Here is a 27,057-nt window from a genome sequence, read left to right as displayed (position 1 = left end):
TGCTCAATATTTAGTTTACACAAGAAATTAAGGTTTCTAAGCATGAAGAATTCTAATAAATGCAATTAAGACTACCAGAAATAAGGGAAACAACATTACATGCAAGCAAAGTAAGAGATGTCCTTTAGGGACAAATATTTGGAATGGGAATATATGTTTGTTGCCGGAAAATAAAGTAATTTTGTCCTAATAGGAGACTAATTATTTAAAGAAGAAGGACTTAGGACAAACTCTGAATGTAAACAGGAAAGTTGTAGAAGTTTTATGGAGAAGGAATATTTAGAAGAGAATTTTGTGTATGGTCAGTACTGGTTAAGATAAGAATAAATTTAAGTAAGTAAATGAGTTTTAAATAAAAAATACATTGGTACAGAAATTAAAATTTTTGTTTTCTCTTTGTTAAAAGAATAAAATTTTTTTAAAGCATTGATCTTTTCTTATAGTAAACTGTAAATGTTTATGTCTTTAAAAGTCATCTGCCTAGAAAGCAAGGCATCTATTTTGCCAAAATAGTTTCCTGTGTTTATCAGGTCTTTGATTCACTTAAAAAACAAAACAAAACAAAACAACAGCAACAAACAAACCAACTAGATTTTGCTAACAGCGATGTAACTTATATATTTGTCTTTGATATCTTTTATTGTCACTTCAGTTTAACAGATAATTAAATGCTGTTTTATAACAATCTGTGATTCTATTTAATCAAAAGTTTTGAAATTTTTTACATACTTCCCAAAGATCAAATTCTTTTTTTTTTTTTTTTTTTTAAGATTTTAGTTATATATTTGACAGAGGGAGGGAGATCACAAGCAGGCAGAGAGGCAGGCAGAGAGATGGGGAAGTAGGCTCCCCGCTGAGCAGAGAGCCCGATGTGGGGCTCCATCCCAGGACCCTGAGAGCAAGACCTGAGCCGAAGGCAGAGGCTTAACCTGCTGAGCCACCCAAGCACCCCCCAAAAATCCAAATCTAAAATAAAAAGAAAAAATTTAAGTTTTTATTTAAATTCCAGTGTAATACAGTGTAATATTACTTAGCATGCAGTGTAATATTAGTTTCAGGTGTACAATATAATGGTTCAACATATATATACATCACCCAGTGCTCATCACAACAAATATTCTCCTTAATTCCCATCATCTATTTCCTGCATCCCCCACCTACCTCCCTTTTGGTAAACCAACAGTGTGTTCTCTATAATTAAGAGTCTGTTTCTTGGTTTGTCTCTCTCTCTCTTTCTTTCTTCCTCTTTGTCTTTTTAAGTTCCACAAATAAGGGAAATCATATGTTATTTGTCTTTCTCTGACTAATTTCACTTTAGCATAATACTCTCTTAGCTCCATTTATGTAATTGCAAATGGCAAGGCTTCATCTTTTTTAAGGCTGAGTAATATTCTGTTGTACACCACATCTTCTTTATCCATTCATCAATGGATGCTTGAGCTGTTTCCATAATTTGGCCATTGTAGATAATACTGCTATAAACATGGGGGGGCATGTGTCCCTCGCAATTTGTGTATTTTTATTCTTTTTTCTAAATTAAATTAAATTCATTTTTTTTTTTTAAAGTAAACTCTACCCCCAACATGGGGCTCGAACTCATGACCCTGAGATTAATGCATGCTCTTCCACCTGAGTCAGCAAGGTGCCCCAGGGTATTTCTATTTTTAACTTTTTGAGGAAACTCCATACTGTTTTCAGAGTGCCTACACCACTTTGCATTCCTACCAACAGCGTAATCGGGTTCTTCTTTATCCACATCCTCGTCAACAGGTGTTGTTTCATGTGCTGTTGATTTTAGCCATTTTGACAGGTATAAAGTCACATCTCATTGCAGTTTTGATTTGCGTTTCCCTGACAATGAGTGATGTTGCATATCTTTTCATTTGTCTGTTTGCCATCTGTATGTCTTCTTTGGAAAAATGTCTACTCACGTCTTCTGCCCATTTTTTAATTGGATTATTTGTTTTTTGGGTGTTGAGTTTTGTAGGTTTGTTTTTGTTTTTGTAAGCTCTATCTAGACCCAATGTGGGGCTTGAACTCATGATATTGAGATCAAGAGTCACATGCTCTACCAACTGAGATAACCAAGCGCTCTGAGTTTGATAAGTTCTTTATCTATATTGGGTATAAATATTATCAAATATGTCATTTGCAGATATCTTCTCCCATTCCATAGGTTGCCTTTTGGTTTTGTGGATTGTTTCCTTTGCTATGAAAAAGCTTTTTGTTTTGATGTAGTCCCAAAACTTTATTCTTGATTTTGTTTCTTTTGCCGAGGGAGACGTACCTAGAAAGAAGTTGCTATGGGTTGATGTCAAAAAAGTTATTGCCTGTATTCTCGCCTACACCTTCTTTTTTTTTTTTTTTTAAGATTTTATTTATTTATTTGACATAGAGAGACACAGTGAGAGAGGGAATACAAGTAGGGGGAGTGGGAGAGGGAGAAGCAAGCCTCCTGCTGAGCAGCGAGCCTGATGTGGGGCTTGATCCCAGGACCCTGAGCCGAAGGCAGACGCCTGATGACTGAACCACCCAGACGCCCCCTCTCCTAGGATTTTTATGGTTACACTGTTTAAACAGTATAAACCAGCTTACACTGTTTTGATGACTACAGCACTGTAATGTAACTTAGAGTCTGGCTTTATGATGCCTCCAGCTTTTGTTTCCTTTTCAAGGTTGCTTTGTCTATTCTTTGTGTTTCCATACAAATTTTAGAATCATTTGTCTTAGGTCTGTGACAAATGCTGGTGGTATTTTGATAGGGATTACATTAAATATGTAGATTGCTTTGGGTAATACAGACATTTTAACACTTGTACTTCCAATCCATGAGCGTGGAATGTCTTTCCATTTGTGTCCTCTTCAGTTTCTTTCATTAGTATTTTATGGTTTTCAGAGTACAGGTCTTTCACCTCTTTAGTTAGGTTTATTTTTAGGTATCTTGTTGTTTTTGGTACAATTATAAATGAGATTGATTCTTTAATTTCTCTTTCTGTTGCTTCATTGTTGGTGTATGGAAATGCAACAGATTTCTGTATGTTGATTTTGGATCCTGCAACTTTCCTGTTTATCAATTCTAGTAGTTTTTGGTGGAGTCTTTGGGTTTTCTGTATGTAATACCATGTCATCTGCAAATAATGAAGGTTTTACTTCTTCTTTGACGGTCTGGATGCCTTTCATTCTTTCTGTTGTCTGCTGTGGTAAAGATGTCCAGTACTATGTTGAGCCATGGTGGAAATGGACATCCCTGTCTTATTCTTGACAGAAGTAAAGAATAAGAGGTAAAGTTCTCAGTATTTCCCCATTTGGAATAATGTTAGCTGTGGGTTTTTCATATATGGCTTGATGATGTTCCCTCTGGACCTTCTTTGTTGAGGGTTTTTATCATAAATGGATGTTGTACTTGGCAAAATGATTTTTCTCCATCTGTTGAAATGATCATATGGTTCTTATCCTTTCTTTTATTAATGTGATGTATCATGTGGATTGATTTGTAAATATTGAATCACCCTTTCAACCTAGGAATAAATGCCACTTGAATGTAGTGAATTATTTTTTTAATGTTCCTGTTGGATTCGGTTTGCTAGTATTTTATTGATAATTTTTGCGTCTATGTTCATCAGGTTTTTTGACCTGTAGTTTTCTTTTTTTATAATGCTTTTATCTGGTTTTGATATCAGAGTAGTGATGGCCTCATACAATGAATTTGGAAGTTTCCTTCCTTCTCTATAAAACAAAATCTTTTGAGGCACCTAGGTGGCTAAGTGAGTTAAGCCTCTTCCTTGGGCTCAGGTCATGATCTCAGGGTCCTGGAATTGAGCCCCGCATCAGGCTCTCTGCTCAGCGGGGAGCCTGCTTCCCCCTCACTCTCTGCCTGCCTCTCTGCCTACTTGTGATCTCTGTCTGTCAAATAAATAAAAACTTAAAAAAAAACCCAAAATCTTTTGACTACAGTCTAACTGAGATGTTCCAGAGAGCTCCTGGAATATCTCAAAGATTTTATGAAAAATTAGACTTATTTGGCATGCTAAATTAAATAGGAAGCATTGTCAGATAAGTGATACTAAATCTTGTTAAGATTATATTTGTGTAGATATGCAATTTAAACAACTGTTCTAAAAAACGTATAAAATACTTAGAAATCTGATATCCTGATTTGTTATCGTGAGTGTTGTATGTCACAGAAATAGCCAAATTTCTTTGTGGATTGCATCATAATGAAATCTAATTAAATATTTAACCATGGCCATTTTTTAAAAAAGATTTATTTATTTATTTAACAAACCGAGATCTCAAGTAGGCAGAGAGGCAGACAGAGAGAGAGAGGAGGAAGCAGTCTCCCTGCCAAGCAGAGAACCTAATGTGGGGTTCAATCCTAGGACCCTGGGATCAGAACCCGAGCTGAAGGCAGAGGCTTTAACCCACTGAGCCACCCAGGCATCCCTAACCATGGCCATTTTTAAGTCTTGTCCTTTGCATTAGGGTTTACACTGATATTCTTACAAATGTGTTTCTTCTTTAGTGAGGATCATAGAAGAAAAAGAACTCTTGAGTGAGTTTCTGATAAACTTAAGATCATAAAACTGAACTTGGTAAGAATTTCCAAAACTAATGGTAAAGCTGGATTCAAGCAAAATAACAATTAATAACACGAGATTGAATAAACGCAAAAGGAAAATAGTAATTTTTATGACTTTTCATTTAAAGTGTTGCTGGCTTTTTAAAATGTCTTTTTCCAGATCTAAGTAAATCTTTTCTCTTGAGCTAACTGACCTATAGCAGTTTGATTAATTATATCGTTATAAGAAGAATTGAAATATTTATCCTTTCTACTTGAACCTTCTAGAATTAGAAAACTCAGTGAGTATTCATGTATGTGTGTGTATGTATATATATATTATATATACTATATATTATATACTATATATATATTTATATATATATAAATATATATATATATATAGTATTCTTATATTTTATGGTGTCCTCGTAATAGGACACCATTGGAAACATTGGTTATATTATCAAGACTTTGACTGGAATGTCCTATTTGAGACATGTATAGACTCAGATATGACCAGATGGATTTAAGGAACTAGGTTGACTTTATGGAGCCAAGGAAGTCCCATGGAGATGTTGGCCTCATACCTTCCTTGCTTGCAGTTTTCCAGCAGCCTTACCAGGTAAGTAAAGGTCACTTCCTGGCAGGTGCAGGAACCTCAGGATATGTTGGAGATCTGGAGAAGAGAGGAATTCAACCAAATCTATAGGTATTGCAGGCAAAGTCTGGCAAGTATTTGATGCAAGTTTTGGTTGGGTGTCTGGCCTTGAGAGGCTATTAAAAGTTCAATCTAGGTGCACCTAGGTGGCTTAGTTGGTTAAACGACTGACTCTTGATTTCAGCTCAGATAATGATCTCAGAGTCCAGGGATCAAGCTCTGAATCTGGCTCTGCCCTCAGCAGGGAGTCTGCTTCAGGATTCATTCTCTCCTTCTCTCTCTCTAGTGTGTGACCTCTCTCTCTCTCTCTCTCTCTCTCTCGCTCTGTGTCTCTAAAATAAATAAATAAATCTTAAGGGAAAAAATCTTAGGGAAAAAATTTCAATCTAAAAATTCTTTATGGAAAGTTGTAGCAAAGGTTTAAAGGAACCTATATGGCCAGGTGCTCAGTTGGTTTAACGTCCAAGTCTTGATTTTGGCTCAAGTCATGACCTTGGGGTCACGAGATTGAGCCTCTAGTCAGGCTCTGCACTGAGTGTGGAGTCTGCTTGACATTTTCTCTGCCCCTCCTCCCACTCACTTGTTCACATGCTCTCTCTCTCTCAAATAAATAAGTAAATAAATAAAATCTTAAAAAAAATCTTTAGAGAGAGAGCAAGAGAGCACGTGAGCGTGAGCGCGCGAGCACAAGATAACGTGGGGTTGGGAGGGGCAGAGGCAGAGGGAGTGAAGCAGATTCCATGCCAGCATGGAGCCCTGTGTGGGACTCAATCTCATGACCCTAAGATAATGAATGACCTGAGTTGAAATCAAGAGTTGGATACTCAACGGACTGAGTCACCCAGGCACCCCAGTAAATATCTTAAAAAAAAAAAAAAAAGGAACCTACATGGCCAATCAGTATTCTTGCTGTGCTTATGTAAATAATTAGGCCAAGTTATTAAAAACTAGATTTTGCATACACGTTAATGTGCCTGTCTTTGGTACAAACGAGGGTGATTATAGAAGGAAAAAAACGTTTCGATAACATACCGAAATAAATATTAGATTCAAATACTGTTTGTTTTAAACTAGACCAGATCCTGATTTCTTCTAGTGCCTGACTACTACTCTCCAAACTAACCTGTCTGATTTTTCTCCCACCTCTGAGGTGGATTCATTTCAGAACTAAAACTGCCCTTTGCCTTGAACTGAATATGAACGACTTGATGTAACTTCAGAGAAATCACCACGACAGCTCATGTGGAGAAAGTCTCATGCCTGCTGCTGTGTGGGATTGTTAACCATCTCGAGACATTTGACCCACAAAGCAGGAAAATCTGTTGACTGTCTTGCCTGCTCTTGTATCTGAAGATGCTTTGGGCTTGACATCTAGAAATCCTCTCCACTGACTTTGTCAGGACCCAAAAGCTGATTTCTGTTATGACCTAATCATTAACCATCATTTTTCCCTTTGTTTCCATAGAAATGCCTCTTGTTTGATCCCTGATTTCTTGAACCATAGACTAACCTTTGAAAACACATCTGTATCACCACCTCCTGGAATGAGTTTAACAGAACTGACCTGTGGTCAGGATGAAGCGGAGTTCAATGAAATGGAACAATTCACAACTCAACTTTTCATAGGGAGAACTTCTAGGGAGGTTCCAGAGGGGGGTCGAGTTCTGTAGGGGCCCAGGGCAGGTTGCCCCAGATGTCGCCGCTTTGGTATGAAGATTATTTTGGGTTAAAAGTAATAAAAACACAGCAGAATCAAGAGAGTTGCTCTGCCTCCTCTGTAACTGGAAGGGAGATCCTGCAACAGGAAGACAAGTATTAATGCCCTCCCCCCCCAATCAAAGTAACTCATCTGCATAATAGAACAATCTTGCTTTTCCAAACATTTCCTTTACATTCTTGCTAATGGGTTTTCTCCCTTTGTGAGCTCAGGCCCCTACCTTCTTCCTTAGTCCTTACAAACTTCATGTTGCCCCATCATCTTTGGAATTCCTTGTTGGTGTGGATTCCCTTTCTGTGCGCCTATTAAATTTGATTTTCTCTTGTGTTTTTTTGTTTGTTTGTTTGTTTTGTTTTGTTTCATTTTGTTTTAAGTTGGGGGCACCTGGCTGGCTCAGCGGACAGAGTATAAGACTCTTGATCTTGGGGTCATGAATTCAAGTTCCATGTTGGGCATAGAGCTTACCTTAAAACAACAAACAAAAAGTTGTATGAACTAATCTATCCTTTTTAATAATTCACACTGGTTTGAGTTGTCTTTTTGACACTTGCAACAGGAGTCCAGAAAAATAAACCTTCTACTGTCTTCTTATCTCCAGTCTGGTTCTCATAAGTGCAACTTCCCGGTTGAGTTCAGATGGGTTAATATAAGACGTAGAAGTGCCGGTACCATTTCCCAGTGTAATATCCTATGATGGGTCCCCAGAGCCTGCTTACTCAGGGGAGGCAAGCTCAAAAGTCTGAAGGGAATAGGGAGGCAATGTAAATGAAGGAAGCAGGCCAAGTGGAAGACAACAGGAAAGGGTTCAGTGGGAGAGAAGCACCTTGCTTCCAGCCATCACATTCAGGAGGCAAACACTGTGTGCTTGCCCAGCAGAACACATCTGGAGGTTGCGTTTGGTCTCTTGGCTCTGGGATCTGCAATTTCTGGCCTATATTGCAGGTTCAAGCTCCTGCACACAGCCTAGGAGGTCTTTATGACCATGTCTTCGACACATGCTAAGGCTCATTTCTTGTTGCTAGATGCTTTAGTATTACTAAATTGATGCAGACATCTTGCTCATTCACTGTTCCTTGCTTTTGTTTATGTCATTCCTTTACCTGGAACCTTGGCCCACCCATCCTTTTTATCATCTTCATCTTCCTCTCATGAAATCCTATTTATTCCTTAATATTCACCTGAGATGTTATCAGCTCCAGGGATTCTCCTCTTGGTGGGATAGATGTGCTTCCTCCATGCTTCCACAGTTGGCCTTATACCTCCTTGTCATTGTTCCTGACAGACCCTGTCGATTGCTCACTCACAATGATTCCTTCTTTTGTTTACTTACTGGCAGAATCTGCCTCTCCCTGTACAAAAGCTGAGAAAACTGACATTTTCTTTCCCAGCCTGCCTTTCAGCTAAGGTTTGGGATGTGATCCATTCCTGTTCAAAGAGATCCCTCTCCACGAAATCCACTAAGGGATTCTTGGAAACCTTTTCCTCCATGACGACAAAGAAATAATGGAGAGAACTCCCTGCCTTTCCATTTCTGCTGTTGAATGTAGTTCTGTGAGAAGTGATGTTTGGAGCTGCAGCAGCCATCTTGCAACTATGAGGAGAAAGCCAAGAGAATCAGAGAGAGGGTAAAGCAAATCCCTTCTATCCCAGAGCTGCTGAACCACATTAGGAGCTTTCTCCCTCACCCTCTTTGATATGTGAGATATAGTAATAATCCCCTGTTGCCTATGTTACATTTTCAGAGATATTCTGTTTCTTTCAGGTGAGTACATTCTAAATGATTCAACATATATTCATGTTGTCTTTGTGGCTCCTCTATTCTGTAAGTTATTTGTGGTGAGGGATGATCTTATACTCACCTTTGTATCCCTGATGTCTAGCCCAGGGTCAGAAGTCAATAAATGTTCATTGAAATAGTACTTATTTATTTATTTTTAAAATAACTTTTCCACTAAGTGCTAGAGTAAACAGTGTGTGCCAGACAATGTCTGTTCTATTTAGGAAATAGGCCTTCAGTGTAGGGGAGTAAGAAATATGTCAGTGAATCTTATATGGGTAACCCCCTGGGGATTTATGGGAAGGATCTGATACAAATGTTATGTCATCTCAGTGACTACTGCTATTCACATTGTTGATTCAGACCATATGAAAGCTTACTACAAAGCTCAGCATGTATGTCAGATGAAAGCGTGGTGCATTGATTGGAGAAGGAAGGGGGTAGTGGGTGCTTACAGACCCCTCCTTCATGCTACGCCTTCTCAACTCCTGCTGTGGTCCCTGAGGCCCCTTTCTGACCCCATCCCTGGGTCAATGGGACCAAAACGATAGCTGCTTTCATAAACTCAAATCCGTCAAACACTGTGGACTTCTCTGGGTCCTTAGTGGCTGCCTAAACTCTGTTATTAAAAGTTGGAGGTTGCCCTTAGCTTCTTGGATATTTGTGAGATTTTATTTTTATTGAAGTGTTCAGAGCATTATACCAGCTTTAGCTAAAAATGGTGCAACGAATCAAAAAAGGCACAGTTACTTTGGAGAATCCATTTGGCAGCCCCAGTCCCCTAAGTACATACATTTAATTTTATGGTTTGTTACACAAATCAGTTGAACTTGTCATAGCCGAGCAAGCCCATGTATTTTGGAAAGCCCTGTAAATTAAGAGCAGACATTCTTATATAGGGCTGGTGCTGTTTTGTTTTTATTAATAAGGGAGGAAAATCACTTTAGATTTCAGCATTGACTCACAGAGAAGCCATTCTCCTTGCCACATGTTCACGTCCATGCTACCTTAAGACTAATCTCCTCAGAGCTTCCTGACTGAAATTTAGATAGTAGAGCTAGATTCCCATGTGATCTAGAGTCTTGGGAGTTTGGAGCCTTTGTAGCCAGGAAAGTGACTTATACAATAGTGCTGTTATAGTGGCGGGTTTGTGTGTGGGGTGGCATGGAGAGGACTATACTGATAACGTTATGCCTAAGTCTTCATGATCATGCACGAGAGGTCCAGTGTCTGAGTATATGTGTGGTGTGTGTCTTCTAAGGAGAGGAGGTTAGATTATATTCTCATTTTTTCATGACCACAAGTTTGCCTCCCTTTAGTTTCAGAAAAGCAAATATAAGTCTCTCAGCCTGGATGAATTACAACTCATGGCCACCAAGCTGTCCTATGTCCTCAAACTCTTGGTTGAGTTCCCTTCACCTGTATAGCTTCCCTGAATCCTACGTCGTCTCCAAGGCAACAACATCTTTGGAGGCTCCTCAATTTTATTATGTTCTCCCATACCCCTGGTAACTCATGATGGAAAGATACTTTTTGTTTTTTCTTTGATCAACCACACAATTTGAGATCCTCACATTGTTCCCTTCATGTTATACCTCCTTTGTGGTCCATGCTATCCAATTATTCATCCATCCATCCATCCATCCATCCACGCATCCATCCACCCACCCACACACCCTCCACCCACCCATGTGCCCATTCACTCCCCAAGTATCCATCCACCCAACCTCCATCCCTCTATTCATCCAACTGTCCACCCACCCATCCATCCATCCATCCATCCAACAAAGATTTTATTTATTTGCTTGTTAGAGAAAGAGAGAGAGTGAGAGAGAGCACAAGCAGGGGGAGCAGCAGATATAGGGAGAAGCAGCTTCCCTGCTGAGCAAGGAGCCTGATGCTTGACCCTATCCCAGGATCCTGAGATCATGACCTGAGCTGAAGGCAGCTGCTTAACTGGGTCACCCAGGCATTCCCCAACAAATATTTTTTGAGCACATTGTATCTGCCAGAAATTTTCCAGGAGCTGAGGATACAGTGGTGAACAAGCCAGGCAAGTCTCTATTGTCACAGACTTTACATTTTCTCTGGGGGACAACAATAAACAAACCCTAAATGTAATGTCAGATGGTGAAAATGCTGTGAAGAAAAATGTGGCAGCCGTGAGATTGGGCCTCTCTGAACTCATACTGCGGGTGGGGCATAAAGTGACTGAGAGAGCCTCAGCCGCTGGACTCTGAGCTCCATCACTGTGTTTGACTGGGACCAAGCTACTCAGCAACTGCTCTTCACCAATCACTGAGCATGGCAGAGACACTAACAGATGCAGGACTCAGGGAAGGGACACTTGAGCTTGGATACTCTCTGATGGTCTTGCTTAAATTTTCTTATAATTGTGCTGTGGCCTTAGACTCCTTACCTCTTCGCCTTCCTGTCTTCCCCGCCCCACCTTCTCCTTCCTTCAGGTGCAGCCCCTCATTGTAGCCTGCCAGCTCTCCCAGCCCATCTCATGTCCCTCTGTTTACTTTCTCTTACGTTCCCTCTGATAAATGTTTGCATTTTTTCTCCCATGTTGGCATCTCTTTCTTGGAGGACCTGGGCTGACACACGACTGACGTAGCCTGAAAGAAGAGGCTGTGAGGGGTTGGAGTCACTTTGGATAAGTGATAGGAAAAACCTTTCAGAAGAGGTGGCAATTGTTTAGGAACTTGATTGGAGGACAGGATGTTTCATGCAAACGCCTGGGGAGGCGCACTTGGGAAGAAGGAAGAAGAGCACATGTTGAGGCATGAAGACCAGGGTTTTTTTGGGTGGGGGAGGGTCCCTAAAACTGCTGGGTGGGGAGGGAGAGCAAACAGGTCTCTGGGTCCCCTTCAAACTCCCTCCCATTTCTAGTGGCTCTAACTTTATCTGCTTTGCATATTTGGCTTCCCCTAAGATTTCAGACCAACAAAGACCTCCAAGTTTAAAATATAAATACTGTGAAAATCCCTGCTCTGGATGAACTCTGTGATCTCTGCCCTCTTTTATACCTTGATCTATCAGTCCATTGTCCATGGAGAGAATAAGTAGGAGAAAAAAATCACCTCCATTTGGAAGGCTAATTGTTCCATGGAGATACTGGATTAGTTCGGGACAGGTGTGGATAAGGGGAGCTGGAATTAGTGGTTAAAGGGCTGGATGCATAGAGGCCGGTGCAGAGAGTAGGGAGGCCCTGGAGTTGGGCAGCAGCCAGAGGAGACCGGGAGCGTATCAAGTAGGCAGAGGCCTGTGGACAAAGGACCGCCATGTGTGCTAAGCCTGTGGAGAGTGTGGGGCGTAAAGGATTGTCTTCCTTGTGAGTTGGAGAGGTGTTTAGAGAAGCCATGGGGGATAACAGCTATATTCAGGAACTTTGGTTTTATATGTAAAATGTAAATATTGCCCAGGAGAAAGGTGACAGGTTTTACCTATTGCCAGAGAGGTTAGTAACTGCATTTATAAAAATCTCCTGGCACTACCTTAGTAGTGCCTTTTCCTTCCCCCACACTGAGTTTTCAGTAGAAAGAGAGACCAATAGCAGCAATGCCAAGACAGCTGCGTAGGAGAGGATTTTTTTTTTTTTTTTTAACCAGTCCTTTATGATTGCGGAGAGAAGCCAGAACCATGGACAGGAAAGTGAGTGTGAAGATGTGCACTGAGATGAAGTCGTGTTCACCCAGTGAAGATGCAGCCATCTTTGAAGTGTGCTTTTGAATTAATTTTATTTATTAATAAAAGGCTCAACTATGGCTAAAACATACAAGAGTATATTGTCTTAGATAAAAGAAGTTTGGAGGTAAGTACTGAGGGCTGCTAGGACAGCTCCATGAATTGTCAGACACCCACACACCTTCTGTCTTTCTGCTCTGCCACGTGTACCTTCCATCCTTATGGTCCAAGATTGCTGCTAAAGCTCCTGCCATCACATCCAAATTCTAGGCAGCAGAAGTGAGGAATGGAAAAAGGCTTGCCCTCTTCCTGTTAAGCAGCCATTTAGGATAACACATACAACATTTCTGCTTATGCATCATGGGCTAGAACTTAGTTTCATGGGCACACCTCAGGGCAAGGTAGATTGAGAAATGAATGATAATGTTCTCAGTTTAAAATCTGAGTTTGGGTTCATAAAAGGAGAAGAAGAGAATGGCTTTTGGGAGGCACCTTCCTGTCTGAGTAAATTAATGAGAAGTATGCATACCTGAAATGGCATATAGCATTCATTCATTCACTCATTCCTTCATTCATGAATAATTTGCTTATTACGTCAACAAATCTTGAGTCCTTAGTTGCTAGGGACCTGAGAACGAATAGGGCACTGTTGTTGTCTGCAGAGTGCTCCCTAAGTGTGCAGAGATAAGGGCAATGACATGTGAGAAGGGCCCTGACATTGAATCTATGTCCAGTGATAGCCAAGGCAAAGCATTTAGTGCTGTTCGGGCTGGGTGTTTGCAGAAAAGGAGACACGTGCACTCGGACTTGGAGAATGAGGAATTCTCCAAGTGCAGATGGGGAAAAAGCACTCTGGGTGGGCGGGCTGGAAAGATTGGCAGCATCTGCAAAGTCCCGTTGGTGTGAAATAGTATGTCAGACCCATTTGGAAACTGCAAGCATAGCCAGAGAGAGCTAAAGAGATGGACAATGAAGCCCTTTTGTGTTCTGCTGAAGACTTTTGAAAAATGCTTTTCCACCACAGTCTGATCTCAAAAAAGACCTGTCTAAGACATTTGTACTTTATCCTGTAGGTAGCAGGGAGCCACCAGCGGGTTTTGGCCAGTGGAATGTGGGCTGAAGTAAGCGTGTCAGCTCTGAGACTCAGGAGACACCACTGTTTCTGCTCACCCTTCTGGGACCTTCTACCATGGAAAGAACATGCCCCAGTTCTTGGGGTTCCTCCAGCGTGGGCTCCAGAATGAGATGTATGAGGCAGACTTGAACTTGATCCACAGGTTGATGAAGAACTAACCCAGCCACCTCTAAAGCTGTGAGCAATATACAAATGTTTATTTTGTTTGCCTCATAGATTGGTGATTCTTAGGCAGGAGCACTGCAGTAGAAGCTTGCTAATATACCTGGTAATTAAATTCCTCTTTACCATGTCACATTACATGCTAGACTGGGAGGGAGGCAGGTAAGGCCACGCCTACCTGGTTGGTAGACCAGATGGCCTCAGATCTGTGTGAGGGAAATGCCACACAAAAGCGGTATTCCCCAAACCAAGGCTCATCTGGATGGAAGAGCTGGCACCCAGGGGAATGCCAGGGTTGGTTTAGCTCAGGACTTCTCAACCTCAGCGATACTGACATTTCGTTGTGGGGGACTGTCCTGTGCATAGAAATTTAGAAGTTTCTCTGGTGTTTACCCACTAGATACTGGCGACACCCCTCTCCCCAGTCTGAGACAGCCAAAAATGTGTCCAGGCGTTGCTAAAAGTCACTCCCTATTGAGAACCACTAATTTATCTGATCTGGATTCAGCCTTTCAGTAAGGTAAGAACAGGAAACGATAACTAATGACATTATTTATTGATCACTTACTGAATTTGAAGCTTCTTGTTAAGTACTTTTAGTAACTGATTGAATTTAGAAAGTGTATTTGTTTGTATTGGCATTGCCATTACAAAGTATCACAGACTGGGTGACTTAACAGAAATTTATTGTCTCATTGTTCTGGAACCTGGAAGTTTGAGATCATGGTGTCAGCAGGGTTGGTTTCTTCTGAGACTTCTCTCCTGGGCTTGGAGATGGCTGTCTCCTCAGATGGTCTTTCCTCTATGTGTTATCTGCACCCTAAGCTCCTCTTTAAGGACTCTGGTCATATTGGATTACCCTAACGACCTGATTTTAATTTAATTACCTCCTTAACACCAGTTCTCTAACTGCAGTCACATTCTGAGATGCTGGCAGTCAGGAGTTCAACGTATGAATTTAGGGGGAACACATTCAGCCATAACAGAAAGTCTACAAGGGAGGAGACCCAGAAGTGGGGTAACACTTGCTTCAGTAACACATTCACTGTGTAGGGGAGCCAAGTCCTACTCTAGAATCTGTGCTTTTGATTATGCTCCATACCATATCCCCAAGAAATTAATCCTGTGAAAGAATGGGGAGGGAGACACTATACAAATGTATACAATGAATTCTGTGTATGTTTGTTATAGTGAGAGGAGGTACGCAGATTGTAGGAAATACTCAACCTCTGCCGGACTGGTCTGGACCACTCAATCCTCCTCAATGAAAATGTATTTCTGGACCCTGTGCTCTTTGATGATTGAGATAAAAAGCCTTAAACATTTCTACCTGTTAGTCTAGCAATCCCATTCCTTGGAATTTATCTTTAGGAACGAAGCAAATATGTGTACGAAGACTTATGCATAAGATATTTGATTTTAGCGTGATTTGCAAGAGCAAACATTGGATAGATATTGGATAAATAAATTACAGCATGTCCATATGGTGGAATGCTCAACTCATAGATGAGTATTTTCTTCCAAGGGAAAACCCTTCATGATACATTATTCGTTCAAGGAAAAATATTTGGATACCATATAGAGTACGATCCGAATTTTTGCAATGTTGTATGTATGTCATCATCCCACTGAACAGGGAAGTACTTGTAGGATCTATCAGAAATGTGTTATATTCTTGGCTTCCTGTGGTCCTACCAGACCTGCCCTGCAGTGTTTATCCTGTGCCCTGATGGAATTGTAGTAAGTCCCAAGTCACTCTTACCTAAGGAAAAGGCATCTACTCCCTGCTCTCACAAAAACCCAGTCTCCACTAATTAGTATGTCCTCTTCAGTGTCAGGGCTCAGACTCTCCAGTCTTCAAAATGAGCATTTCTCCCCATTTCCTTTCTCAGTTGCATCAAGTTGGCCCCTGTAGTGAGAAGGGGTGTGGGGCTGTTGTGTCTCTTTCTCTTCACTGGGTGCTTCCATTCTCCCCCCACACTTCCTTTAGGGCTTCCTCTGGTTCCTCCAGAACTGGACGAGGGAGAGGAAAAGAAAGAGGCAGGAAAAGACTCATCAGACTGGCGTTATTCTAGCCACCTGGGTTTTCTCGGGCCTTCCTTCCTGGGTCCTTGGCAGCTGGTCCCTTCCTGTTCCTGGTGGGTGCCTGAGGTTTGCTTGACCAGGAGCTTGTGTCTCTTCTGGTTGTTCCTGTACGACTTCTCCCTCCCCTGCTGCCCCAGCATCTGGCTAGTTCTGGCTCACGGAAACCTTCGCACATGTTTTGCATTGACGACTTGGGGGAAGCGAGCCACCTTCAACACAACCTCTCCTCGCGCCATCCTCAGTGCCACTAGTCAGCCACAGTCACTGGCCCTTTGGGTTCCTCAGTGTGATCGGACACCAGTCTACTTATTTCCACATGTTCCAGGGAACAAGCATCGAACCTTCTAGGAGGTCTTGTTGAAACCCCTTTGCCTTGGATGGAACCCTCACAGGAGGGGTGGGAGTCTAGACACTGACAGCTCGCTTCCGAAATCCTTACCTAACACCAACCCCTATCTCTGCCTCTCTGACTGCTTTAAGTTTCCAGAGGTGGATAGATTGGGCGCTTTTTTTTTTTTTTTTTTTAAAGTAAACTCTATGCCAACATTGGGCTCCAACTCAAAACCCCAAGATCAAGAGTTGCATGCTCTACAAAGAGAGCCAGCCAGGCACCCCTACATTGGGCTTTTACAACCTAAGTCATGTTGTCTTACCCTAAGTTCTGGTGGTCTTACTCTTCACTTTGAAATGGGAAGCAGTCAGCTCTTGTCTTGGAATACCAGCTGATGTGGAAACAGAAAGAACTTGCCTTTCACGTTCTGTTTTTGCACAAACAGAATAAAGAGACAGACAGTAGGCACATTGGTCTTGCAGGGGCACAGCGGGGAGAGAGAAAGTTGGGGGTCTGGACTGAATGATCTTCAGGGTCCCTTCCAGTCCGGACATTGTATGGCAGGCTGGTAGGGAATACGAAAAAGTATCAATTATATTCACTGACCATGATGTTGGAGAGGTGAGACACTCACAGAGCACGACAGCGGTAGACCATCAAAAATGTTCTTGAGGGTAATAAATGGGAGGACATTAAGTGGGAATAATCAAGTGCTGAGTGTAGAGGACAAGCTTCATGTCTCTGAGAACAGAGTCAGCTCCCTGCTGCAGAGGGTGTGTGAGAGGAGGCAGATGGAAGTTGAACTTGGCGGGATGCAAGGGGAGACACACCTCACTGTAGCCTCCATGGCTCTTCCCTCAGACTTTGTCCTTACTTGTTCTCCTAAATGCCGCCCTGCCAGGAAGTCCTTCCCCATCCCCGAAGCTGGAGGTAAACGGGTCATCTCTTCTCACCACTGCATTTTATTTACACTCCCGTTTGCCCTAACACATGACAGGTTACACAAGCACGTGGCTGTTATTCTGTCCTAAGGCACTGAGCTCGCCGTTGGCTGAGTCAGCATCAGGGTTGGTGTTCTGGGTTTTGACTATGGGGCTCTCTCCAGCCCCTCCTCCCAGGTGTCTCCAGCAGCCTGGAAAACACTTTGCTGGATATTCCAACCCTGCTGGCATTTGCGATCGGGGATGTGTGCCCAAACCCATCTTGTGTGTTTCCAACTCAGAGCCTCCTGGAAAGGAGCTGCTCCCGGGAGACAAGGAAGGCAGCTGCAGAAAGCTGTCATGCCAGCGCTGGTCCTGCTGGGAGGGCTGGCACTACCTTCCCTTCTGTGTCTCTTCATTGAGCAGTTGGCCTGCATTTCAAGCAGACCTGGGCTTGCTGCTGGCCATGGAGATGGACTCCTGAGGTAGCTCTTCTCTACGGGGGCAAGGTGCGGGCCTGGCCTTGGCCTGATTGAAGCCCCACTTCTCTGCCAATGCTATGTACAGAAACTGGCTGTTGTTTATATCACATTTTGCAGTCGAGCCTGCTCAAACCCTCATGTTGGACAGGATGGAAACCAAGCCTTGGGGAGGGAGAGGGGTGATGATGGCCGTGTCATGCATCTGCTTAGCAGGGGGTTGTGGCGACTGCATGGGCCAGCAGGACAGACTTCTGCGTCTGCTCCCACTTTGCCCAACTGCCACCTCCCCTGGGGAGAGTTCCCTGCTTCTCTGGCTGAGTTAGATGCTCCAGCGTGTCCCATGCAACCGCACTCAGGCTTCCATGGCGGGAGCCTTCCACCAAGCCGTTGTCTCCGGAGGGCCAGGACCAGGACCATGCGTCTGTTATCCCCTTGTGGGAGCCGCACTGGCAACAGAGCTGGCTTTTCTGTAGGAAATCAGGCCCAATTCTACCTGCGGACCATCCTTCTTTCCCCCTTTCATCACAGTGAAGCTTCAGAAGGCCGAGTGGTTTCTTCTGAAAACCTTCTGAGAAACCGAGTGGTTTCTCCCTCAACACCAGGAGGGCAGCCCTGCCTGGGGGCTGCCAGGAGTTTCTGGCCAGTGTCCCAGTGCAAAGGAAAACCGGCTGAGAGTCTAGAACACTGCCACCCGGTAGAAAAATAATGTCAAAAAGGGATAAAGAAACAGTGAAATTTAATAATATATTTTATTGAACCCAAGATATCTAAAATACCATTTTCACATGTGATCAATACAAATCATTATGAATGCGATACTTGGCCTTCTCCTTCTCCTCCTCCTATTTTTTGCACTAAGCACTCAAAATCTGAGATGTATTTTGTCCTCACAGTACATCTCAATCTGGACACTCCATTTTCATCAAAAATACTTGATGTGTATTTCAATTTTATAAAATTTGCAGTTGAAAAAAACAGATTCACCCACCCACGTAGTTCCAAACGTACTTAAAGTTTTCCAATAACTGAGGTAAGTATCTGTTTTTAAATTTAGCTTCGTTTAAATAAAATACAATTTCTGTTCCTTAGTCACATTAGTCACTTCTCAAATGTACTTTTCAGGTCCCCGGCAGGCTCTAGAAGGTGGGCCGGGAGGTAAGGGAAGAAGTGATTGAATCAGGGAAGAAAGTCCCATGGCTCCCAAGGATGGTGACAGCTTCAAGTCATCACTCATTTTCCTTAAGACTCTAGGGGCTGAAGGCTGAAGGCAGTTAGGTGAGAGGCTCAGCTAACTTCCAGAACAGACTTCAGTGGGATTTCCCTTCCATGCATTTTCAGCAGCACCAGGAAGCCTGGAGGGTGGTGTCTTGCTGCAGAGACTTGGAGGACTGGAGTTCTGGGGAGAGAGACTCCAGGTCCTCCCACCACAGAGAAGAGCTGGGGACTGAGGAGGGCCCTGGAGCGGAAGGAGGAAACAACTGCACCCCCTACTGGGAACCAAAGGAACAGCAGGCCTGGCGGGCTGCAGGGTTGACAAGGCTGCCTTTTGTAGACTTGTCTTTCCCGTGTTGGGGGCAGTGATCCGGTCATGGTGGGCAGGGGACCAAGAAAGACTGGAATTTTTTTGGGTTATCAAGTCTTGGAATACAGAGGCCTTGACCTTGGAAGCATAGAAATGCTAGTGCAGAAATGAATCTTAGAATGCAAGGATAAGAGGGGCACCCAGCGGGCTCAGTGGGTAGAGCGTGCCACTCGTGATCTCAGGGTCCTAATCAAGCCCCAGGTAAGATGTAAATGGAAGGTGGAAGTTTTTTTTCTTCCCTCTAATGTCGTTTTAAAATGCTCAAAGCACCTGGCATTTAGTAGCTGTTCCATGAATGTTGAAAGTGGACAAGAAAACTAATAGCAATGAAAACAGTATTATCATTATTTTTTAAAAGATTTTACTTATTTTTGAGAGAAAGAGACAGAGAGAGAGAGAGAAAGAGAGTAGGCATGAGTTGGGGGGAGGGGCAGAGAAAGAAGCAGATTCCCCACTGAGCAAGGAGCCTGATATGGGACTTTCTTCTAGGAGCCTAGGATTGATACCTGAGCCAAAGGCAGATGCTTAACCAAATGAACCACCCAGGCACCCCGAAAACAGTATTATTAAACCACAAACCAAGTGGGCGATGTGTGAGCGATGGGGTCAGTGGGCCATCAAGTGCGGCCTCCACATTCAACAATGTTGTTTTCTGAATATGATAGCTTTGAGTGTTATTTAATTCAGATACTTAGAAAAAAACTTAGAAAAATTCAAACATTTAGAGCAGGGGCTCTAATTGGGTTATTCTGGGAGCCACTGTAAGCAGAGACCTCGTGGTAGTGGGGTAGACAGTGACGTTGCTATTGGGGGCCACTGGACAGCAATTGGGGTACAAGGGCTGGTGTCCGGTTTGACAGATGTGGCCTTGGGGCAGTCAGCTCTGAGCCGGGTTCTCTCCCTGGCAGAGGGCTGGAGTGACCTTGGGCCAATTCAATGGCTCTCCAGGCTAGTGGATGGGCATTAAAGAGGATGAAAAAGTCCTCATTCTCAAGGAATCTGCATTGAGATTGTCCTTGAAGACAGAAGGGTAAACCGTTAAGCAAAACTGTAGTGCAGAGCGTGATGTCTAGTTGATGGCAGATTTTCCTGGGGGTCCAAATAAAGGGGTCGGCAAAGAACAGGCTGCAAGCCAAAGCCAGCCCACAGCCCGTTTTTGTAAATGAAATTGTGTTGACCCCACAGCGGGCTAGTTTGTTTGTGTGTTGTCTGCGGCTGCTTTTGCCCCCTACTGGCAGAGTTGAGGACTTGCAGGGAGCGAATGACCCTTGGAGCCTGAAATGCTTACGATCTGGCCCTTTAGAGAAAGTTTTCGGGCCCCTGGTCTAAGAAGGAACAGCAGTTTTCAGTAGAGAAGCACGTTGGAGCAGCTTCTGGGAATAAAGAGCTGAAGAAAGGGAATTCTGGACACAGGCCTAGTGGCCTGAGTCCAGGACACGGGAACAGGCCAGGCTCCGTGGGTCCTTCAAGCCTCTCCTCCCTTCTGAGCAGAAAGCAATTCAATCAATTTTTCTACACCTTGTAGAAGAGAAAGAGAGAGAGGATGAGTGAGCCCAAGTTTGTAAATGCTTTGAGAGTACCACGAAAAAGCATCCATTAATCAAAAGACATTATTTCTATTTTATTGTTAAGTGCGTGCTAATTTTCTTTTTTTCTTTGCAGCCCTGGCTGCCAGTTTCCTCCTTCCTGTTGTTCTGCTTTGGGAAACCAAACCACTCCAGACCCCAAACTAGGCATTACCACCACAGACCACAAATGTGTTTACTTCAAGAAATGTATTTCCGTTCTTTTTCCCAATCCAAATAGGAGCAAATAGGTTTAGATAGACTGCACGAGGTCCAGACTTGAAAAGGTTTATAGGATGTGAAAAGAGATGGCTCCCTTCTATTTTTAGGCTCCCTATTCCTCACTTTGGAGGCAGCGAAAGACACCCGTCTCTTGCACTGTGTATCCTCCCTGAGATATTTGAGGCAGGAAGAAATATCTATACCCACACGTGTTTTTTTCTTCCTTTCAACACAAATGATTATCTCCTATACACACCATTTCACAGTTGGCTCTTTCCTCTACTAATGCCTTTCAGCAAGTGTTTCACATCGATACACACAGCACTTCCCCATTCTCTTCTTTGTGGTGTCGTGTTCCATCCCATAGAGGTACCATGTTGTACTTCACTAAGTGTTTCAGTGGCGAATAGTGACGGAGGCCCTCTTTGTTACCAATAAGGCCTGGGTAGCATTGCTGGGCTCAGAGGATGGGGTCAGTAACAGTGTCTAGGTAGAAGTTCATCCTACTGATGGCTTTAAAGGTGGCCCCTTCTTGGTCCTCCGTAAGGCCAGGCTGGGGGAGAGGGGCATTACGTCCCAGCAGTCACGCTCACAGCGTCCTTCTGCCTGCTTTGGCTGCCTGTGGGATGAACCCCGTCCCTGGGATTGCCCTGCCTCAGACTGCTGTGGGAAAAGCACAGACTAAAACTGGACATCAAAGGCAAGATTATTCTGATGTGGATGGATCAGGTGGTGGCAGTGACATTCGACAGGCATATTAGTCATATATAGTCATTTATAACTGAACGTTATAAATACCTACCTCACGCTAGCTTCAGCAAAAAGGAAGACTGTGGACTTATAAAGGCAAACCAGGCGACTGGGGAGTTGTGGCAGACACCTACCCAATTGTTGCTTACCCAATGCACATTCTCTCCATCTTCTCGATGTGCCCAACTAAAAGCACTCAACTCTTGAGGCTCCTCTGCAGCTCGGGGTGGTCATGTGACCCTTTTCTGATATAAGTAGGTATGTACGGGCAGCACATCTGGGCATCCTCTCACTTAGCTGGCTTATGCTTTCCGTCCTCTTTGCCTGGAATGTGGATATGAGACCGAGAGATGCAGGAGTCATCCTGGGAGATGAGAAGGAGAGCCGGATGACTAGGACAGTGGAGCAAAATGGCAGGAGAGGCCTGGGTCTCTGGTGTCCCAGGGAGGCTGCAAACCAGATCTCTCCTGCCAACCTTTCAGTCACACGCCACCTGAGAATAACGAGCCCCTCTTTGTAAGTCCTGGAGTTGGGCTCATATTACACACAGTTCAGCGCAGGCCAGCTCTGATTCCGTGCACCTGGGTCCTGGGATTTCAGCGCCAGGTTTCTCGTTCTCTTTAGTTCATTCTCCCAGAATGCCCGATAGGGCAAGGGACCCGGGACCAGAAGCTCTGGAAAGCATTCTGGTAGCTTCCAATCCAGGGGAAAGAGGGAGCTACCGCTGCTCTGATCCCCAAAGGGGAAAAAAAAAACACATCTGGAGAAGAAATGTGATTGGTTTGGAGGATACTCGTTAAACCAACGACAGTGGACAGCGGGAGGAGGTAATAGGACTGACCAGCCTGTGCCATCTAAGCTCACCTGGAAAAGAGAATGAGAAGCAGTTTCCAAAGGAGGAGAGGGGTACTCTTTTCAGGAGGGAGGGAAGACGGGAGGACAGATGAAATAACAGATGGCTCTCTAGCAGGCACGGAGGGGTTGGACTTGCAGAGGGGAGAGGGAAACACATTTCAGGGAGACGGTCCCCTCCCCAGGAAGTTAGCCACTCCTCTCTCCACTCCATAAACTCCCTTGCTTATTCTCACTGTAGCACCTGTCACTGTGTATCGATGTCTGTCTCCTCCCGGTGCCTCCTCAAAAGTGAGTGCTTCATCTTACTGATCCTGTATCCCTCCCACCGCTGGTGTGTAGTGGTCACTCCGTGTGTATGAATGAATGAAGGGACATTAGGAGCAGAGACACAGAGGAGGGAGGTCATCTCTGGTTTGGTTGGCATCTTGGGTGTGTGATTAAAAAAACCCATAAATCCTGGGGCTCCGGGTGCTTTAGTTGGTTGAGCATCTGACGCTTGGTTTCTGCTCAGGTCATGATCTCATGGGTCATGGGATCGAACCCCTCACTGGGCTCCGGGCTCTGAGTCTGCTGTAGATTCTCTTTCTTTCCCTCTCTTTCTGCCCCTCCTCCTGCTCGTGCATGCACTCTATCTGTAAAATGAATAAATCCTTAAACAAAACAAAACAATCCTAAAGTGGATTAGGGCTAGATTGTAGGGCAACCTTGAATGTTAGGCTAAGGTGTTTGGGTTTGTGTTATGGAAGGAGGGAGCCATTGAAAGCTTCTGAGTCCGGGCATGGCATGACCAGAGTTGCTGTGTCCTGAGTCTAGATCCTTTTGACCTCTGACGGCTGTCTTTATTTTCCATTCTCTGGGTTCTCCAAGATTCTTCTTGGTCTGGCTCTTCATCTGTCTCAGCTGCCTTTTACCATGTTACCCACCATTGCTTCTCCCTGCCCCTTCTCTTTCACCAATCAGTTCTGGGCTGATTCTGATCTTGGCTGTTCTGGCTGGAGAGGATGGTTTTCCCTGACTGGTACCAACTTGGTGTCCTAAGGAAGATTCCACCTGAGCAGCTCTTGTCTGCCCTCTTCTGGACACTAGTGGATACAGCTACCTGCTCTTTGGAACAGGATATTAACAGGTCACAGCCTCACCATGTGACTTGTCTTCTTGTATCTGCCCCCAGGTCTCCCTTAATGACTGGCAAATCAAAGCAGTAGTTATTGTTGGAGTTGTTTTGAGTGACAAACATATGTGTAGGTTTTTTTGGTGATAGCTACTTATAGAAAATGCTTCTGACTTCCCACTGTTCCAGTTATCTTTCATTGTGGGCTCCAAGGGCTATCATAAATGGCAGAACATTAATTTTTTGCTAATTTACATGCCTATTCTAATTATTTGTTTGAACAGAAGTCATTTTAGTTCATTACAACATTGAAGAGGTAATACATTTGAACTTTATGAAAATGTAAGCCTTGCATTTTCATATTCCCTTGGAGAATAGTCTTCCCAATAAATCACACCCTAGTGCTTTCATCTGAGTACAGAAGTCCATGAACTTATTTTTATTGTTTACAATAGAATCAAAGCAATGTCCTAATTAATGATTTTTACAAGAGGTAATTTCTATTTATAGGGACTCTGGGCCTGTAACATGGATCAGAAACCATCTCTGGGGTTTTTTGATCTCATAACATGATGGATACACATCCCAGCAGAGCACCTGATTGGATTCTTAGCCTCACTGTGGGTGATGGAATTATTTTTTTTCTGAATGTGTGATTTTTCTTAGGCCAAGGGTGAGTCTTTGCCTTCCCACCTTGGTTAGTGGACTCATTCAAATGCCTTGGCTCTAGATCCCACAATTTCTGCATGGTCCTTAGACCACCTCTTGCTCTCTTGGATCCACATTTTGAATTCCTCCTTTCCTATCCCTTCAAGTCCAGACCTTCCCTCAAGACCTACATTTAATATCTTTCCCCCAAGATTCCTTCCCTGCATCCTAATCTCTTCTAGACGCTAACACATCTATAGTTTCCTGCATATATTTAACAGAAGTCATGCATTATCTTATGACATCTTTTTACTTTTTAATGAATCATTATTTATAAAATTGTATTGCCATTTAAGTTTACAGAAGTTTATGTCCCGTGTCTTTCCCTGAATAATAAAACCTTTAGTGCCAGAACTCTATCTTACACTAGGTTGTTTACCCCACAGAGTGCTGACTATCTATTGCTACATATTCAATAGTTGAGCAGCAAGTGCTGCTGATTGATGGGTTGTTGTATCATTTGCCTATCCTAGCTCTAATTAGTATACTTTCCTGAGAACTATTTACAACAGACAGATTGGCTCAGGCCATCATTAACACTTCCCTGAAATATTTTCATGCATTTAGATGCTTTGCAAAATGCATTGCCCAAATGGTGCTATGTGTCTATGTGTGCACATAACAAAGGGAAGCCAAATTAAAACCATCCTTTTAATTCACTGTTGATGCATGATCATTTTAAAATGTAGCTTTCATTTTCATCAAAGTTATGCACTTACATAATTTTAGGAGTTGTCTTAGTCTGCTTGGGCTACCATAACAAAATACCGTAGACTGGGTGGTTTAAACAACAGACATTTATTTCTCACAGTTGTGGAGGCTGAGAAGTTCAAGATCGTGGTGCCAGCAGATTTGGTTCCTGATGATGGTTCATTTTTGGCTTCCCTTCTCTCTGTGTCCTCATGTGGCAAAAAGGGAGAGAGAGTGAGAGGGAGGGAGAGAGGCTGAGTGAGATCTAGTCTTTCTTCCTCTTTTTATGAGGATACTGATCCCATCATGGGGACCCCCACACTCATGGCCTCATCTAACCATTGCTTCCCAAAGGCTCTACCTCCAAATACTATTGCATTGGAGATTAGGGCTTCACTACATTAATGTGAGGGGACACAGACATTCAGTCGATAACAGGGTTCACAGGGCACTCTAAATACAGCAGCAGCTTGTCATTGCTCCACCATCACTCTGTTCTCTACACTCGACATGTTTAACTCTTTTAGGTGTTGATTTTGATGTTACCTCCTTCTCTCTAAACTATGATCGTACTACTCCTTTTTCCTTCTCTTCTTTCAGCTTCAGGCATTATCTCTTCTCTTCTCACCGTGTCAGCTCTCTTCAACCACCCCCACCTGCTCTATCATGTGCAATTCCTGACCTCCCGTCTTCCCATGATTTTGTAATTTTGCTTATGTTAATATTTAGTGTGTATGTTATCCTGTCTATATAAACACTATTCACAGCTGGACGTGATTATTTTTGTTTTCTTTCATGACCGCTAGGTTTTCCCGGAGTTAAGAGTTAATATTGTTTTTTTTCCTCCTTGGATTTGTTTTCTAACACAAGTTCATCCCAAACTCTCTCTTCAGTTGTTTAACTCTCCTCTCAGTTCATTCAGTCACATCAGGTATTCCTACAAGGCCATCTGTTTGGTCTTCTGTGCTCTTCTGAGCTGTTCCAATCTGGACTATTTTCTTTCTAGGCTCAGCGTGCAGCTGTTCTTCTTGGATCCCCCTTCATCTTTGTCCCTGAGATTCCTTTGGCTCTTTCTTGGGTTGATGCTTTCGTATCCCAGACCCCGATATCTTCCTCTCTCTTGGTTTACCTTCTAGTTTTAGATGGGAAAATGGATGCAAGGGAAGTAAATATTTTGAAACCTATCATGTCTGAAATGTTTGTGTCCCACCCTAACATTGAATCGATAACTTTGTTGGGTATGGAATTCTAGGCTGGAAATGATTCTTCTATAGGGCTCTGAAGTCATTGCTCCATTATCTTTTTGTTTCTAGTGCGGCTACCAAGAAATCCATAGTCATCCTGATTTTTTGAGTGACCCTTTTCCCTTTTTTGGAAACTTTAGTGTTGTTCCTTTGTCCCCATTGTTCTGGAAATTCATGAGATAAATTTTAGTATGGGCTTGTTTTTATCTATTGTATTTTGTATTTAACATGCTCTTTCCATCTAGAAACTCATGCCCTCCAGTTTTAGGAAATTTCTTGAATTACGTTTTTGCGTTTTCCTTTCTTCTATTTTCTACGTTCTCATTGTTTCTGAAACTTTACTTATTCAGATGATAGACTCCTAGACTGATTTTTAAAGTTCTTTTCTATCATATTTTCCATTTCTTTGATTTTCCACTCTACTTTCTAAGAAATCTTCTTAATTTTATCTTTTGATCTTTCTGTTTAAATTTTCTTCCTATTTCATTGAATTTCTAAGAACTCTCTTTTGGTCTGAAATTGTTTTACTTTTGATAGAATTATTTTTGCTGATACAATAACATCTACTTCTCAAAGGATGCTAATGATAATCTCCTTTTAGTTGGTTATCTTCCTGCATAGTATTCTACAAGTTGCTTTCCCCTCCCCTAATATTTTGACCTTTATTTTTTGAATTAGAGAATTTCCTTAAGGTCCTGGAGATCATTGGTTGATGCTCACATTTTAAAATGGAACACTTAAAAACTAACTAGAAGCTCTGTGTATGTGTGTGTGTGTGTGGGTAGAAACTGTTAATTGTGGACTTCATTAGA

Source organism: Mustela nigripes, chromosome 3 (genome assembly GCF_022355385.1).
Source record: "Mustela nigripes isolate SB6536 chromosome 3, MUSNIG.SB6536, whole genome shotgun sequence".
Classification (NCBI taxonomy): domain Eukaryota; kingdom Metazoa; phylum Chordata; class Mammalia; order Carnivora; family Mustelidae; genus Mustela; species Mustela nigripes.
This window is presented reverse-complemented; position numbering follows the sequence as displayed.